Source organism: Oncorhynchus nerka, linkage group LG9b (assembly GCF_034236695.1).
Source record: "Oncorhynchus nerka isolate Pitt River linkage group LG9b, Oner_Uvic_2.0, whole genome shotgun sequence".
Classification (NCBI taxonomy): domain Eukaryota; kingdom Metazoa; phylum Chordata; class Actinopteri; order Salmoniformes; family Salmonidae; genus Oncorhynchus; species Oncorhynchus nerka.
In genome coordinates this window covers 3304191-3323412 of record NC_088424.1, presented here as the reverse complement: position 1 = coordinate 3323412, position 19222 = coordinate 3304191, and the positions used below count along the sequence as shown (strand labels likewise).

The window sequence follows — 19222 nt, the reverse complement described above, 5'->3', positions numbered from 1 at the left end:
TAAGAGATTCCCCGAGCACTGATTCCGGGGTCAGTTTTGATTTGAATTGACTTGCTGATGCACAGGATTGAGATGTGGTGGTAATACTAGTTGCAGACCAGTGTGAAAGGTCAACTTCTTCTCTGAGAGTAGAATGCATTGCCGCTTCATAGGGCTAATGTCGGATATTGTTTTGCTAGTGCTGCATCGCCAACATTACGGGGGTCTTTCTTTCCACTTGTCTTGTGACCCTCCAGTCAGACAAAACAATATTTCCAGTTGAAAGTTGATTTAAAGTACAGGTGCACAATTTTTGGGGGGACAAACGACTTGTGCTATAGGGCTCTGCTGCCCCACGATGTCCTCTCATTAGCTTGGTAAGAAAATATCAATTCTAGGTCTGATTTCAACAGCGGTCGGTGAGATATCGGCTATTTTTTTCAGGTCAAGGCTGAACAGTGTATACAGGGGAAGTACTTGTCGGACACTCACCATGTTGTCATACCCTCACCGAAGGCCATCCCTGTGTTTACATAAAGGGGCCAACTTGTTCGAGCCACTCCTGGAACTTTGTGTCATTGCGAAACAAGACACGAAGTACAAGGAGAGGAGTGTTAGCTAAATAGACTGGTACCCAGGCTAAACTTATTCTGCCAATCATGACACTCCCACCCCTCCCATAACCTCTGATAAGTCCATTCAAGTACATTTGAATTGAGTAGTAATAATACACTGTGTAAAGGCTTGAATAGAGAGGGGTTTTAGGGTACAGTATATTTACAGGTATAGCTACTAACGGCTATAGATAGACGTGGACATAGATAGGCATATAGACATTCCAATCTTTGAACTGGATAGCCATGTTTCTGCTGATTAGCTAATTAGAAATCAAATGATTTGTGCTAGTCTTTCGGCATAGTCGAAATACCGTTGTAGTCTTTCGAGGGTAATTATTCAGAACCACACCCAGAAGTGTCATAAATATGATTTATTTTCCAGAACTGTAACAAAAATACAGTATTTACAGTACAGATGTGCTGAGAGTCAATGTGACTAAGATCCTGGTGATAACTGCTGTCATTAAGGTGAATGCCTGTGTGCTGTCCATCCAATTCCTCACCACTTCATACCTGGTTATATTCAGACTTAAGATCTGCACATTTAACACAAATTTGACATGAAAGAATTATGTATGTTTTGCATATTTACGAGGTTTGTGCACAGATCACAGGTATGAATACCACCCACCATTAATTAATAGTTTCCAATGCTTAAACAAGAACTCTATAGGATTCCACAAATGCAGGTAACAATAGGAGGATGTTATCAATCCAAAAAAAATTTGAACGCTAAACGGAGTATAAAAATGTTTGACAATTCATTTGGTTCCTTGTGTCCCAAAGCCTTTAATGCTGAAGAGGAGAAGCGAGTTCTTTTTAGATTAGCTATAAGATAAACAGTGGCTTAGAGTCTATTTAATCAACGTGGTCCCACTGTGCAGTCGGCAGAAGAGACCTGACTAAACTGGCCTCCTAAATCTCCTTAAGGCCTTGTTGTCAGGGACTGTCTTTGCCAAAGCTTGGTCAATGTCTTATTTCTGTCCATACGTCTTGTGTTTGTTCTCAGCGGAAGTTGCCTGTTTCTGAGGAGGTTGAGGTGGCTGTAGTGGTGGGGGTGGAGCGAATGGAGATCTGGGTGGATCGGAGGTAGTAGGAGGCCCCTCTGGTGGGCTTCCAGTGGATTCCCCTCCTACACTCTGCACGTCCCTTGGATCTCACGTGGATGTATCTCCCGTTCAGATTGGTGTCTCCACAAGCGTTGAACCACCAGCCACCTGCGAAAGCCCAGAGGATTAGTTCAACTTGATGCTGGTGTGAAAAACAGCAAACTCCATTCAAACTAATGTTCCATCAAACCATATTCTTCATAAATTAGATGAAAATCTTTCAATAAATAATTTAATTCAGAACAAACCTTGTACTTGAGCCTTACGATAAACCATGCATCCATAAAATGTTGTCCTCCCCAGTCCCCACTACTGTACCTGTGTAGGTGTAAGCGCAGTGTGAGTCTTCAAGGTTGTCATTGTCCCGGTCCTTAGTGGAGAACTTCATACCGGTATGGTTGCTCATTGCATCAGGCAGATTTCCGGATGCCTGTGAGAGGTGGATAGTATAGTGAGCCTCTGGTCCATCCAGAGAGAAGTTGTATTCGATGAAGCGTTTTCCCTGTTTCCAGTCCTCCAGTTGGATGTTCAGGAAAGAGTCACCTTGACTAGCCAGGGAGTGGACCTTCTTCAGACCCAGCCAGAACTCCCCTGGTAACACAGACAAATCAACAAGGCTCAGTGCTGCACACACACACACACACACACACACACACACACACACACACACACACACACACACACACACACACACACACACACACACACACACACACACACACACAGGCACATGAGGTGATGACAGCATCAGTGCTTTAATAAAAGCACGGAGTACTCTGGCCTGGTGCACTGGTCATGAGAAAATACACGTTGCACCTCACAACTCGATCACTCACCTTGAAAGTCTCCAAATCCGTTTTCAAACATCTCCCAATTCTGATCGAAATTCACGGACCCATCCTTCCTTCTCTGGATTATAGTAGCCCCTCCATCTACAGAAAGGAAATACTTCATCAATAAATATACATTAGTACACAGCATTGGCGCTACTCGTTGTCTGTCTTACCTTGATCCATGTCACAGTAGGCCATGAAGGGCTCGGATTGGTTAGGCTTGATGGTGTACATTCCACTGGCTCTCTCGCCCCTGGTAAATAGCTCACAGCAGTCTGATGGGAGATCTGTAGCACACAACCACACTCACAGTCAATCAGCAGCACTAAGGGGTGATGGATCAAACATTGTGTTTTGTAGGGCCCTTAAACGGTAACTGTTGCCAAAGAATGAGCTAAAGGGAATACAAATCAACAAATGATCATGACTCTTTTAAGCCACCTTACCTGTCATGTCGAAGCTGCCATTTGCAGAGGTGTTGGTCAGATACCCAGTGAGGTCTGGCGTGACAGACTGGAAGTTGTCAGATGGTTTCTCAATGGTCTCTTGCATGGAGGGTTATAGGTGAGCTAAAAATGTGAAGGAATAATGTTGTGCTATAAAAATGTAGTCAATTGCGTGCTGTCATGATTGGAAGACTGTAAGGCTCAAGCTACATCATTTGTTGCACTATGGCAGCAACTACCTTCTCCTCCAGAGTCTTGATCTTGCTCCTCTGCTGAACAAGCTGGTCGCTCTGCTCTCTCACAGCCTTCAGCAGCTCAGCAATGCTTCTCTCCTGGGTGTGGATCACATCCTGAGGGATACATGATGGGACAGGGTAATTTCTCCAGACATATTTATCATTGGGTACAATATGTCTATCTGGTAGTATTGTGCTGTAACACTTCAAGAAAAATGGAGTAGGCTAATCGCTACTGTGTGTAAAAGAACCAAAGGCGACTTTAGTTCATTTACCTTCTTGAGGTTTGTTGAAGTGTCTGAAAATCATGTAAAAATTCCCTGTAAACTTTACCTTGGTTTCTTACCATACCAATATTCTACATGGATATTTTGTGAGTTTTTTGAGAATGTTAATCAGCTTTAACCCCATGCTCAATTCAAAACAGCATTTCCCCATGGGTTAAGGTCGGTTTGGGGTGACTCACCTTCAGTGTGCTGATCTCAGCCAGCTGCTCGGCGGGCACCAGGCCCTGAGACAGGCCGCTCAATTTCTCCTCCAGCCCGCCCACCTTGCTTTGAAGCTGGCTACGCTCCTGCAGTATGCTCTCCACCTTGGAGTTGATCTCCAGCGATAGGCTCTTGATCTCCTCGTTGTTGGCCTTGAGTACCACCGTAGTCTTCTTCAACTCCTCCTCTTCCTCCTTGATCTCGCTGGCCAGCACAGTGAGCTGGTTGAAGGAGTGGTCGAATATGTTGAGTTTCTGGAAGATGTCATTGATCTGGCCCTTGGTCTTGTGGACGAAGTCCCTGAGGCTGTGGCCAAGCTGGAGGAGACCATTGGCCAGGAGACGCACGTCGTCCAGAGCGGCGAAGCGGGAGCGGGCCTCGACGGCGGGAACCTGAAGGAGGGGAGGGTCTTCGGACATGGGCTCCTCCTTGGTGCAGAGGACCATTGTCCAAGAAGCCACAAGTACGAACATAAAGGTTAGCGTTAGCTTCATGATGTTGGTTGTTTCTGTCTTTAGACCGTCTCGTGTTGTTGGTAGAGCTGGCCAGCCGGCCACTTGAGTCCCCTCTTCCCTTGAAAAGACGCCACAGGACACAGTACTGGGAAACTATATAGGCTGCCTTGGATGAGGTAGATTATTAACTGCCTTAGTCTCAACTGAATTTGCTTCTGCAAATATGGCTGCAGCATCCACGAGTCCAGTTTACAAAAGAGCTTAACCCTTTGATTATAGGCTTTGTTTGAAATGACTGGAGTCAGTTATTTCAGTTATGTCAGTCTTCTATTCTGAAATTACAAACAAAAGAACTGAGTGGGCAGCTGTGTGTGATGCAATCAATTGGAATGTTCAGTTCAAAACACATTGGTGTGCCAGCCTGGTACCAGCAGCCACCAACAAATGGCTATTCCAAAATGTCCACTTCAGTGTCCCAGTCGGTGAATCATCATGGATGCCCAAATAAATTGTTGTTGGTTCTCAATGGTGGGGCCAAAGTCCCAAAATATATTTGCACTTGGAACAGTGTGCACTATTATCAAGAACATCTGATTTGAGTTTATTTTCTTCCTTTGTATAGACATTCATATCATTCAAGTTTGGAGAGTGGCAGGTAATGAAGGGTCTGTTTGTCTCTCTCAGTGAAAGAGTTACTAATGAGGCTGGGTTGTAAACTTCTGATGACCCAGTTTACACATTATTTTGATTGTGTAACATGTCCTACAGGTGTAGGATCTTAATTGTATCACTATTTTGTTGCTGAGAAATGTCCTGCGCCACAGGAAATGCAGATGAGCTTCAAGATGTACATAAATTCAATGACAACCCACACTAAAACAGTTATATTAACATTGCTGCACTTTTCATGTATCCTTATTTTGACCAGCTAATAGCCTAACCACAGATCAAGAAACATTATTGACAAAATGTTAAAATCCTGTTGCTGCCGGATAATTTTGCTACGACAATACAGGTGTAATTAAGATCCTACATTGTCCTATAGTTTTGCAATATTTTGTTTAAGCAATTTTTTTACCCGAGAAAAGGTCAATGATGTATAACTAAGGTTGGAAATGTAAGCAATGTAAATATTTTAATGGCAGCCCTCTGCAATGATTGAGAATGTACGGTCAACATTTCACTCTGAGATCACCGTGACATATTTTTGGTGCGTCTGATTAAATCCCCATGGGAGCATATCAGAGTTGCGGACATTCCTTTCTACTTGTGCATCTATCCTACAAAATCGGGTAATCATTCCTACTGATACAGCTGATACTGCTACATGTATAGTAGTGGTGATATCCCAGCTAGCACACAACATTCTGAGAACCATATATTTCTTAGAGCTTGACTAATTCCATGGATAGAGAACATAATATCATAGCTTCTAATCTCACTGATGCCATGCCACAATAAAAAAGATATGTGTTTGCATGATTACTGCCTAAGCAAATTCTTTCCATGTGTCCTATCTGTGCTTGAAACATCTCAGTGTAAGGTTAATGGAAGTTATTCAAAACCCTCAAAATAACCTATAATTTACATTCTCAGAGCGTTAATAAAACCACTCAGGAAAACTTTTAAGGAACCAGATAAAAACGTTCTCAGAACCTCCCTGCAACCTAAAAAATAAATGTTCCAAGAACAGGTGTAATTTTCACTTCTGTTCTCAGAACAATTAAAAAACATTTAACATTCCGGTAATTAAACATATGGCTTCTGTTCCCACAACCAATGTGAAACCAAAAACAAACGTTCCCACAACTTCCAAAGATCCAAATGTGCTAGCTGGGTAGTGTGTGATTTTCTTTATTTTTATACAGTTTATTCTTCCTTAGTCAGCATCTCCACAAACATTTTTGGGTGTGTATCAGATCATGCTTTTTAATAGTAAGAACCCCAAGAACATTGAGCACAATTTTTGGTTGTTGTCGTCTTTTGACTGTTGAACCAAAGGAATACAAAAAATACAAAAAGGCAACGAGTATGATGCTGTGAACTATTTACAAAAATATACAGTATACAAGTAGGACCTGATGACCATATTATATCACTGCAATGCATTTCGACCAAACAGGTCTTACTCAAGCAGCATCTGACCAACCAAAGGATACTCAAAAATGCTCATAGTGATGCAGAAACCTAAAGTAGAAAAGGCTGAGTGGAGTTCCCACATTCGTGTTTTAGCGGCAAAGGAAGCTAGATTGAATTAGCTGTATCCCTGAAAACCACATGCTTCCAGTTGTTGACAGCTCCGCTAAGGGTGGTGATGCAGGAGCAGCTACTCACCCCAATCAGGGTGGAATTTTGCCAACATTTGTAAAGCGTCGCAACTATACAGTGTAGCCATTTTGCATAGCTAATTGTGGTCTTGCGTTCTGTAAACAGTAAATTAGGCTTCAAAATTGACTCGTTGAGGAAAACCTGATTTGACCAATTGATCTTTAAACTCTAATATGTATTTGATGTTTAATAGATTTCCATCCAAATTGGAAAAAATAGCTTTTTAGATCAACTATTTCTCAAGCAAGAGTTTTGCTATGACTGTTTGGGAGTGGTCTAAAGGCGGAGGGGGAAACTGAAAACTAGCTGTTATTGGCAGAGAGGTTTTGAACTCCCTTTGTTATTGGTCTATTAATCAATTTACCGTATGATGATGTCACCATTGAAAGCCGAATCTCTCGTCCATGCAAACCTGCTGATTAGAAAGTCCTGCGTAGACTGTATTATATAACCAGCAACTATTAGGAAATAACACTGATCACATTTACAGTGTTATTCACATGGTTACAGTGTTAGTTTCATCAGAATTTTGACTGCACTGGGCCTAAAGATTCAGTAAGTTTGACAGTTGATAACTAGTTGTTTTCCTTTAACTGTATGTGGCCAGGAAATTGGCACGCTATATGAGTGTACGGGGGAGACAGGTGAATATTACATGTATTTGATCCTTGACATATAAACTCAGCAAAAAATAAACATCCGCTCACTGTCAACTGCGTTTATTTTCAGCAAACTTAACATGTGTAAATACTTGTATGAACATATCAAGATTCAACAACAGACATATAAACTTAACAAGTTCCACAGACATGTGACTAACAGAAATGTAATGAGGTATCCCTGAACATAAGGGGGGGAGGGGGTCAAAATCAAAAGTAACAGTCAGTATCTGGTGTGGCCACCAGCTGCATTAAGTACTGCAGTGCATCTCCTCCTCATGGACTGCACCAGATTTGACAGTTCTTGCTGTGAGATGTTACCCCACTCTTCCACCAAGGCACCTGCAAGTTCCCGTACATTTCTGTGGGGGGGGGGGGGGGATGGCCCTAGCCCTAGCCCTAGCCCTAGCCCTCAGCCTCCGATATCCAAATATCCAATAAATGTCGTTCCACTTCATGATTGTGTCCCACTTGTTGTTGATTCTTCACAAAAAAATACAGTTTTATATCTTTATGTTTGAAGCCTGAAATGTGGCAAAAGGTCGCAAAGTTCAAGGGGGCCGAATAGTTTCGCAAGGCACTGTATCTGCAGGCGTTAGGTAAAGTGTTACCAGTATCACATGTAAACCTTGTAAAAGCAACAATCTCCCCGATTGAACATCTTCTACACCGGCTATTCCCAAACTGAATAACAGTCCATTTAGATTTTCCAACGGGGCTATGCATTTGGGTGAGGTGTTTTTCTCGCCTGAGTAACCTTGTTTCACTGCCAAAAATAAAATCAAACCATCTACAGTAGTGTTCAGCGAAATAACAACACAATGTCAAATACAGGTAGCCTAGTCAAATAATTTACATCCAATCACATTAACCGTTACTCTCTCACGGGAATTCCACTAACGGTCCGTATGTAGCCAAACGTAGCTGCTGCTCATTCTGATTGCTCGAAAATTGATAAATGGTTAAAGAAAAGTAAGGCCCGTGTCCATAGAGACACATACCTGCTCTACTGGTAGTACTGCTACTACCAGCAGTACTACACCTGCACCTGTCGACGACACAAGTTGTTCTGCTTCCACGAGCACATCCAATGCTAGCATCAGTAATTCTACATTTGTTGTTAGCCCAGCTAGCATGGACACTGACAGTTGTGAATCTGATGCAGCCGAAGAGCTACTGCCCCCTTTCCCGGGAAAGCACAGAACAACAGACAGGGGTGTTGGACCATCGAAGAGGTGCAAATATGATGAGAACTACATTGATTTGGGGTTCACTTATATTGTGAGTTGTGCCTTTCCTCAGCCATAGTGTGTTAAATGTGCAAAAGTACTATCTTACAACTCGATGAAACCTTCACTCTTGCGCAGACATTTAGAAACGAAACATGCCAATTTGAAAAATAAGCGACAGGAGTTTTTTGAGTGAGAATTAAGACGACTTTCGAGTAGTAAGACATGTATAAAAGCAACAGATACCATTAATTAGAAGGGGCTAGAAGCGTCTTATGTGGTGAGATACTGAGTGGCTAGGACAGGCAAACCCCATACTATTGTGGAGGACTTAATTCTTCCTGCTGCCGCGGATATGGCTGGGACAGTACTGGGGGAAAAGGCCCAAAAAACTATACAGACAATGACTTCATCAAACAACACTGTTTCAAGAGGCATCAGTGACATGGCAGGAGATGTTTTGCAACAATTACTGCTTTGCATACAAGCTAGTGAATTCTATGCGTTACAGCTGGATGAGTCAACAGATGTGGCGGGCCTGGCATGGCTCCTGGTATATGTCCGTTACATTTATGGGGGAGTCAATTAACCTCTTAGTGATCCCTTCACACGCCAATCTGGTTAAGTGGGATAGATTTGACAACATCCAGTGAAATTGCAGAGCGCCAAATAAGGAAGACATCAAGATCTGTTGGTATCTGTACTGATGGCACAAAGGCCATGACAGGGAGACATAGTGGAGTGGTAACGCGCGTGCAAGCAGTTGCTCCTGACACCACTTGGGTACACTGCAGCATCCCCCGAGAGGATCTTGCTGTCAGAAGGTGGGTGTAGCTGGTATATGAAGTCAGGCGCAGGAGAGCAGAATGAGTGAGCAACGTATTTTACTCAAAATAAAGGCACAAGGTTAACATACACTTGACCAACAATAAACGGTAATCAATTACGCACGGGTCTAAACAGCACCCGTCGAAAAAACAGCCAAAACGTACCGAATGAACATAGAAACAATCATGCACAAAAACACGGGGGAAACAGAAGGTTAAATACATGAACATGTAATTGGCGAATGAAACCAGCTGTGTAGAAAACAAAGACAAAACAAATGGAAAATGAAAGGTGGATCGGCGATGGCTAGAAGACCGGTGACGTCGACCGCGTACGGCAAACGCCGCCCGAACAAGGAGAAAGTCTTCGGCGGAAGTCGTGACACTTGCTGCCATGGAAATGCCTGACAGCTTGAAAGACGCCCTTTGCAACCACGCACCTATGTGAGAGTGGATTCTCAGACCTCACTAGCATGAAAACTAAATACAGGCACAGACTGTGTGGGAAATGATTTGCCCCACTTCACAAGACTCTCTCCAATACAACCCAACATTGCAGAGTTTATGTGCATCCTTTCAAGCACACCCTTCTCATTAACCTCTGGTGAGTTATTCACAATTTGTGATGACCAACTAAGGTTTAATATGTAAGATGGCTAAATAAAGAGCAACATGATTTATGATTATTATGTTATTATTTGTGCCCTGGCCCTATAAGAGCTCTTTGTCACTTCCCACGAGCCGGGTTGTGACAAAAACGCTCATTCTTATGTTTAATTCATGTACATTTACATTTACATTTAAGTCATTTAGCAGACGCTCTTATCCAGAGCGACTTACAAATTGGTGCGTTCACCTTAAGACATCCAGTGGAACAGCCACATTACAATAGTGCATCTAAATCTTTTAAGGGGGGGGGGTGAGAAGGATTACTTTATCCTATCCTAGGTATTCCTGAAAGAGGTGGGGTTTCAGGTGTCTCCGGAAGGTGGTGATTGACTCCGCTGTCCTGGCGTCGTGAGGGAGTTTGTTCCACCATTGGGGGCCAGAGCAGCGAACAGTTTTGACTGGGCTGCGCGGAACTGTACTTCCTCAGTGGTAGGGAGGCGAGCAGGCCAGAGGTGGATGAACGTAGTGCCCTTGTTTGGGTGTAGGGCCTGATCAGAGCCTGGAGGTACTGAGGTGCCGTTCCCCTCACAGCTCCGTAGGCAAGCACCATGGTCTTGTAGCGGATGCGAGCTTCAACTGGAAGCCAGTGGAGAGAGCGGAGGAGCGGGGTGACGTGAGAGAACTTGGGAAGGTTGAACACCAGACGGGCTGCGGCGTTCTGGATGAGTTGTAGGGGTTTAATGGCACAGGCAGGGAGCCCAGCCAACAGCGAGTTGCAGTAATCCAGACGGGAGATGACAAGTGCCTGGATTAGGACCTGCGCTGCTTCCTGTGTGAGGCAGGGTCGTACTCTGCGGATGTTGTAGAGCATGAACCTACAAGAACGGGCCACCGCCTTGATGTTAGTTGAGAACGACAGGGTGTTGTCCAGGATCACGCCAAGGTTCTTAGCGCTCTGGGAGGAGGACACAATGGAGTTGTCAACCGTGATGGCGAGATCATGGAACGGGCAGTCCTTCCCGGGAGGAAGAGCAGCTCCGTCTTGCCGAGGTTCAGCTTGAGGTGGTGATCCGTCATCCACACTGATATGTCTGCCAGACATGCAGAGATCGCCCACCTGGTCATCAGAAGGGGGAAAGGAGAAGATTAATTGTGTGTCGTCTGCATAGCAATGATAGGAGAGACCATGTGAGGTTATGACAGAGCCAAGTGACTTGGTGTATAGCGAGAATAGGAGAGGGCCTAGAACAGAGCCCTGGGGGACGCCAGTGGTGAGAGCGCGTTGTGAGGAGACAGATTCTCGCCACGCCACCTGGTAGGAGCGAACTGTCAGGTAGGACGCAATCCAAGCGTGGGCCGCGCCGGAGATGCCCAACTCGGAGAGGGTGGAGAGGAGGATCTGATGGTTCACAGTATCGAAGGCAGCCGATAGGTCTAGAAGGATGAGAGCAGAGGAGAGAGAGTTAGCTTTAGCAGTGCGGAGGGCCTCCGTGATACAGAGAAGAGCAGTCTCAGTTGAATGACTAGTCTTGAAACCTGACTGATTTGGATCAAGAAGGTCATTCTGAGAGAGATAGCGGGAGAGCTGGCCAAGGACGGCACGTTCAAGAGTTTTGGAGAGAAAAGAAAGAAGGGATACTGGTCTGTAGTTGTTGACATCGGAGGGATCGAGTGTAGGTTTTTTCAGAAGGGGTGCAACTCTCGCTCTCTTGAAGACAGAAGGGACGTAGCCAGCGGTCAGGGATGAGTTGATGAGCGAGGTGAGGTAAGGGAGAAGGTCTCCGGAAATGGTCTGGAGAAGAGAGGAGGGAATAGGGTCAAGCGGGCAGGTTGTTGGGCGGCCGGCCGTCACAAGACGCGAGATTTCATCTGGAGAGAGAGGGGAGAAAGAGGTCAGAGCACAGGGTAGGGCAGTGTGAGCAGAACCAGCGGTGTCGTTTGACTTAGCAAACGAGGATCGGATGTCGTCGACCTTCTTTTCAAAATGGTTGACGAAGTCATCTGCAGAGAGGGAGGAGGGGGAGGGGGAGGAGGATTCAGGAGGGAGGAGAAGGTGGCAAAGAGCTTCCTAGGGTTAGAGGCAGATGCTTGGACTTTAGAGTGGTAGAAAGTGGCTTTAGCAGCAGAGACAGAAGAGGAAAATGTAGAGAGGAGGGAGTGAAAGGATGCCAGGTCCGCAGGGAGGCGAGTTTTCCTCCATTTCCGCTCGGCTGCCCGGAGCCCTGTTCTGTGAGCTCGCAATGAGTCGTCGAGCCACGGAGCAGGAGGGGAGGACCGAGCCGGCCTGGAGGATAGGGGACATAGAGAATCAAGGGATGCAGAAAGGGAGGAGAGGAGGGTTGAGGAGGCAGAATCAGGAGATTGTTGGAGAAGGTTTGAGCAGAGGGAAGAGATGATAGGATGGAAGAGGAGAGAGTAGCGGGGGAGAGAGAGCGAAGATTGGGACGGCGCGATACCATCCGAGTAGGGGCAGTGTGGGAAGTGTTGGATGAGAGCAAGAGGGAAAAGGATACAAGGTAGTGGTCGGAGACTTGGAGGGGAGTTGCAGTGAGGTTAGTGGAAGAACAGCATCTAGTAAAGATGAGGTCGAGCGTGTTGCCTGCCTTGTGAGTAGAGGGGGAAGGTGAGAGGGTGAGGTCAAAAGAGGAGAGGAGTGGAAAGAAGGAGGCAGAGAGGAATGAGTCAAAGGTAGACGTGGGGAGGTTAAAGTCGCCCAGAACTGTGAGAGGTGAGCCATCCTCAGGAAAGGAGCTTATCAAGGCATCAAGCTCATTGATGAACTCTCAGAGGGAACCTGGAGGGCGATAAATGATAAGGATGTTAAGCTTGAAAGGGCTGGTAACTGTGACAGCATGGAATTCAAAGGAGGCGATAGACAGATGGGTAAGGGGAGAAAGAGAGAATGACCACTTGGGAGAGATGAGGATCCCGGTGCCACCACCCCGCTGACCAGAAGCTCTCGGGGTGTGCGAGAACACGTGGGCGGACGAAGAGAGAGCAGTAGGAGTAGCAGTGTTATCTGTGGTGATCCATGTTTCCGTCAGTGCCAAGAAGTCGAGGGACTGGAGGGAGGCATAGGCTGAGATGAACTCTGCCTTGTTGGCCGCAGATCGGCAGTTCCAGAGGCTACCGGAGACCTGGAACTCCACGTGGGTCGTGCGCGCTGGGACCACCAGATTAGAGTGGCAAGCGGCCACGCGGTGTGGAGCGTTTGTATGGTCTGTGCAGAGAGGAGAGAACAGGGATAGACAGACACATAGTTGACAGGCTACAGAAGAGGCTACGCTAATGCAAAGGAGATTGGAATGACAAATGGACTACACGTCTCGAATGTTCAGAAAGTTAAGCTTACGTAGCAGGAATCTTATTGACTAAAATAATTCAAATGATACAGTACTGCTGAAGTAGGCTAGCTGGCAGTGGCTGCGTTGTTGTTGTTCTATCTCTCTATAGTGCTGTTTCTTGTATTATGGTCTCTTGTTTCTTTAGAGGTTTCACTTTGTTGTCCTTTTTCTTTTCCTTTTTCTTCTGTCCTTATTTTGTCTTCCTTTCTTCTGTTAACTAGATATTTTTTGTTGTTATTCTTTGTAAGCTAGCTAGCTTCTTCCAGGAGAGTCCCTAGCAACTGCTTAGCAACAAGTAAACAATTCAGCTAGCAATTCAGCTAGCTAAGATAACTGTACAATTTTATGAAAAATAGTTACTTCTTCAAAAGCCTGTCTTTTTGGTTTGTTCCTTGTTTTGTCTTCTATTGAGTCTTGCAGTTTTCTCTTGATTTTTTCGATGTACTTCACTCTAAAAAACATTTAAATCTCAATATATACAGGAGCTCATTTTTCAGCATGTAGGCTTACAATGATGGCAACAACAAAAAAAACATTTGAGAGTGCGCTGACCCTGGTGCTAGAGGGGGTACGCAGCTGGAGGTTGAATGTTTGAAAGGGTCCTGGACTATAAAACGTTTGGGAACCACTGTTCTACACCAAACCTTGGGATATTGTCTATATAGATATATATGTTTTTAACTACTAACCTTAGTTACAACTTTACGTGATGATCACCTTTCACCACTAGAGGGCATTCTCGGCAAATGAACAAGATAGGCAAAAGGGGAAAGTTTACATTGAAAATACATGTACAGTAGACAGAACAAGGATTTGTACAGGTAAAAACAAAAACCTCTACATAATTTGCTGTCTTGGTACAAATCAAAAGATAATGATCTTCAACTAGCCTACATTAGCACATAAAAGGGATAGTTCACCCAAATGACAAAATTACATATTGGTCTCCTTACCTTGTAAGCAGCCTATGGACTAGGTATGACAGCAGTCCATGCTTTGGTTTTGTTTACCTGGCCACTGTTTCAAATGGTAACGTTTTAGCATTTCTGGCACAAATCCAATGATACTTACACAGAGTATACCAAACATCAGGAACACCTTCCTAATATTGAGTTGCACCCCCTTTCATCAGAGTATGGACTCTTACATACAAGGTGTCGAAAACGTTCCACAGAGATGCTGGCCCATGTTGACTCCAATGCTTCCCACAGTTGTGTCAAGTTGGCTGGATGTCCTTTGGGTGGTAAGATGATTCTTGATTACACAAGGAAAACTGTTGAACGTGAAAAGCCCATCAGTGTTGTTGTAGTTCTTGACATAAACAGGTGAGCCTGGCACGTACTACCATACAAAGGCACTTACATGCTTAGTCTTGTTGAATGGGACACACACAATCCATATCTCAATTATCTCAAGGCTTGAAAATACTTATTTAACCTGTCTCCTCCCCTTAATCTACACTGATTTAAGTGTATTTAACAAGGGACAGCAATAAGGGATCATAGCGTTCATCTTAATTCACCTGGTCAATCTATGCCATGGAAAGAGCAGGTGTTCTTAATGTTTTGTATAGCATTTTCACACTTCATGTGCAAGTACCTTCCAATGCAATCCATTTTTAAATACTTTAGGAGGATTTCTTCTCTTTATACTGTAGCTGCCATAACCAACTAAAGCAGCTCTGAGTTTTCTGTTGTGTACACTGCAGTATGTGGTCAGTCAGCAGTGCTTTTGTCCAATAAAATGTTTTTTTTTGCCCTCAGTAAAACCACAATCCCTTTCGGAGTCAGTGGTCTGTGTGTGTAATGGAAAATGAGCCTTTCTTCGCTAATTCCTTTTCCATCCGTGTTATGAACACTGTGAATGTGAAATGCTGTGGTTATGGCTCTGTGGGCATCTCTTTCTGCTTAATGGAATTCTGAATGTTATTTTGAGTAAGTCAATAAGATGTGTCGTTAGTTTGTGCACAGGCTGCAAACTTGTTGAAATATTTCCGTTTTTTTTAGGGGTACATTCTTCCTCTATTGCTGCTTGGATTATATTTATCTTGGCCTAAGAAGATTGCCCCACTTCACAAACAACACACACACACACACCTCTTAATTGCTCTAGCAAACAGTAGCTTGGTGGAAGGATGGGTCATAGGGCTCCTTGGTGGAAGGAGGGGTCGCAGGGCTGGTTTTTGACAATAATGGCCTTACGACAAGGGGACGATTGTAGCATTGTGAAGAGGGGGTAGACAGGATGGTGGTCAAGGGGGGAAAGGGAACTCATGAGGAATAAGAGGTATGTCCTGTGCATTAACCCCTGTGAATTGCCCCCCACATCTCTGCCTCCTTGTTGTTTTCTTGATTATAAAGGGCGGTCACAGTCAACATAACAGAGGATAAGTTTGCACCAGTTGCCTGTGTGTATGTGTGTCCATGCATATGAAGTGCCATTTGCGGAGTTAAAAAATAACTGTGTGTGTGTTGTGTGAGTATTTTCATGTATAAAAATGCATTACTTGAGTGAAAAAAGAACTGTGTGTCTGTGTGTTTTGAGGGAACACTGCACACAGTACCCTCACTGACTACCTAGGGGAGTTTATTTTGAAAACCCACTACCAGCTGCCAGGGTCTGGGGTGAGCTGCTTTAAGTAAGGGGCCCACCTGCATGCTCCTATTGGTCGATATCCTATGACATGGGTGTGGCCGCTCTGTGTGGGCCCCCACCCGCAGTCTCATTGGACAGAGGGAGAAAGTCATGCTCTGAAACCCCTCCCCACTCTGCTCTTTACACACAACAACAAAGCTTGTGCTATGAGAGGATTCTAAAGAGGTATTTGCCATGCAGCCACGGCATCCCACTCTCCCTGATGGTACCTCCTTCTAGGAGAGAGACAGACAGGCAGGGCTGAGATGAGAGAGAAGTACTGGAACTCAGACTGGAGTGGATACTCTGACACCCTCACATCAGGTTACAGTGGAGAACACCAGAATTGTTAAAGGTAAGAGAAAGTTGCTTTTTCTTCTATTTCTCTGCTAGTTGAATGTACTGTTATTGATCGTGGATAGAAGTTGGTCATTCAAATAAGAATGGGTTGTTTTAATCTTAGAACTGAATAGATAGGAAGGTGTTATTTAGTAGTCTGAACAAATCAGGCATACAGGTTGGATTTGGTGCACTTAATGACCATCTGATAGACATCTGCACTCTTAGAAAAAAGGGGTATTCAGCTGTCCCCATAAGAAAACCCTTTTTGGTTCCAGGTAGAACCCTTTTTTGGTTCTATCTGGAACCAAAAAAGGTTCTTCAAAGGGTTCTTCTATTGGGACAGCCAAATAACCCTTTAAGGTTCGAGATAGCACCTTTTTTCCCCCTAAGAGTGTGACCTCTAAAAATCGATTTTCTATCACACATGCATTACCTCTCAACCCCTCACACACACACATATAAACTCATTCACTCACTCACTCACTCACTGTTTTGGCCCAAGCATTTAAAATACAATGCTGTTTTTCCTCCCTGCGTGAAAGCCCCACTGGCAGCTTTTATCCTATGGACTTATGTCCTGCACACGGAGCGGAGATTGAGACCCTGTTGCTGTTGGAGAGACACCAGGACAGAACAAACTGGATGGAGCGATAGAGAGAAAGTGTGTGTGCGTGCATGTGTGTGTGAGACACAAAGACACAGAAAGAGAGAGAGTTGGGAGGAGAGAAAGGGGTTAGGTGGAGGGAGTTGTAGAGGGAGTCATAGAAGTTGGCTTTAGTTTCTAAACCAAGTCCAAATAGAAGACAAGGAATGAGGTTGTGTGCTGGAAAAACCACACAGTCAGCATGTCCATACTGGAGGAAGAAAATATCCCTTTTTTAAAGAACAGAACAGAGAGAGAGGGAGTTAAAGACAGACACATGCTGTACACATACAGTGCCTTGCGAAAGTATTCGGCCCCCTTGAACTTTGCGACCTTTTGCCACATTTCCAGGTGTTAGAATGGCCAAGTCAAAGTCCAGACCTGAATCCAATCGAGAATCTGTGGAAAGAACTGAAAACTGCTGTTCACAAATGCTCTCCATCCAACCTCACTGAGCTCGAGCTGTTTTGCAAGGATGAATGGGAAAAAATGTCAGTCTCTCGATGTGCAAAACTGATAGAGACATACCCCAAGCGACTTACAGCTGTAATCGCAGCAAAAGGTGGCGCTACAAAGTATTAACTTAAGGGGGCTGAATAATTTTGCACGCCCAATTCTTCAGTTTTTGATTGTTAAAAAAGTTTGAAATATCCAATACATGTCGTTCCACTTCATGATTGTGTCCCACTTGTTGTTGATTCTTCACAAAAAAATACAGTTTTATATCTTTATGTTTGAAGCCTGAAATGTGGCAAAAGGTCGCAAAGTTCAAGGGGGCCGAATACTTTTGCAAGGCACTGTACATGTGAATGGTTATTGAGAACATGAGAAGGGCCCACAGGATGCCATAGGATATCCAATTCATCCAAGTCATTGCCCCCTTCAGTTGTAGTGTGTGTCCCAAATGGCACTGTATTCCCTATATAGTGTACTACTGTCGGCCAGAGCCATTCTCGAGTCCACAGCACTTTGTAAGTAGCACTTTGGGTTTGGGAAAAAGTGCATCACAAATAAACTGCATACACGTCACCACCACAGTTAACGAGAGAGAGAATCATCTGATCTTTGCAGAATAATCCGTCCAGGAACAGCTGAAAAAATTGGTAGTCTTCATGTTCACGTTCTACAACATTCTTCACAAACCTTATATCAGAGCCCAATTCCCAAGGCTGAAAACTATGAACTCTTTGTTTAAGTGTAGCAACTGATGTAGCAACGTCAAGGTAGCCTGGTCCCAGATGTGTTTGTGCTGGCCAATTATGGTCATTGTCACATCAATAGGTGTTGGCAAGACAGCACAAATAGATCTGGGACCAGGCTAACTTCGAGGTGTTCCAGGAACAGCAATCCAAACAATGTGTGTATGTGCCCATTACATGTCAGTTGTTTGTCCCTCAGCCCAAATTAATATCTGAAATGTGATATTCTGCAGCAGAGGCCTCAATGTTTTAGAACATGTCTTCTTGAGGCCTCAATGCTTTAAAACATGTCTTCTTGGTGAGGCTACCGTTTTAAGTGTCACGTGTTCAAATTTAATTTGTCGTTTTGTAGTCAAGAATGCTGTGGACGGAGATGTCTGGATTGCAAAGTTTATAATGATGTGAGGAGGCTGTGTGAGGAAGAAGGCTGCATTTATCCCCAGGACAGGGCAGTGGTGGGAACAGGAAGAAACAAAGCCCTGAAATTGGCCACAAAAATATTGAGACTTCCTTCTTCTAAGACCTTGATCTAGAAAAGTCCCGAAAATATGAACATAGTGAAAGCTCCAAGTACTCTAACCTGGTCTTAGATCTGCTTGTGCTGCTATGGTCCAAAAACTTGAGGTAATGGACAGATCTGGGATCAGGCTAAAAGTACTGAAGTTCATATTTGAGGTAGCTTACTGTAGGTTACAGTTGGATTATGTGGGGAAAGTGAATATTTTTCCTTTTGTTTCTCCCAAATGGCTTTCCTGTGAGGTAGGCCAGTCGCTCTAAGCAGTGACAATTAAAATTTGTGCCATGGAAATGTGGAGAGGTTTTAGGGTAGGTACTGTAACCGATTGTGCTATATTCTATCCTCTGTGGTGAGACGGTGGGGAATAAGTGTGTGAGTGAGTGTGTAGCTGTCTCTCTCTAAAACTGTCTCTCTGTCTGTCTCAAAATTACCATAAACGTACCTACTGATACCCTATTAACATGAATGTAAACCAATCAGGTACTGTGTTTGCACTATGGAGGACAATCTCAAGACAAATAACACAACTCGTATCAATGCCTGCCTGTCTTATCATGATGCCGTTGAGAGATTGAGATGATCATAGCAACAGCTGCTGTAGTGTTGATGTGACTCAACGCTGGAATGTCTAGCTATATGTAACGGACATGAGTTGGTCATGGTTGCTCATGGTCACGTGATAAGGTAGCCCACCTGCGACTTAAAAATCAGTGTCAAGCCCTTTGCCC

The 19222-nt window shown here is 44.3% G+C and overlaps 1 protein-coding gene and 1 pseudogene across 1 annotated transcript in view; one reads left to right on the top strand and one right to left on the bottom strand.

The window, feature by feature from the left end:
• Positions 1-952: 952 nt before the first annotated feature.
• On the bottom strand, positions 953-4314 carry LOC115114114 (angiopoietin-related protein 3-like; annotated as a pseudogene).
• An 11633-nt stretch (positions 4315-15947) lies between these two features.
• Positions 15948-19222, top strand: part of LOC115114113 (KN motif and ankyrin repeat domain-containing protein 1-like) — a 28353-nt gene continuing 25078 nt past the window's right edge. The window contains exon 1 of the mRNA XM_029642105.2: positions 15948-16148. The gene's annotated coding sequence lies outside the window, so the exon portion shown is untranslated. The remainder of the gene's footprint in view (positions 16149-19222) is intronic.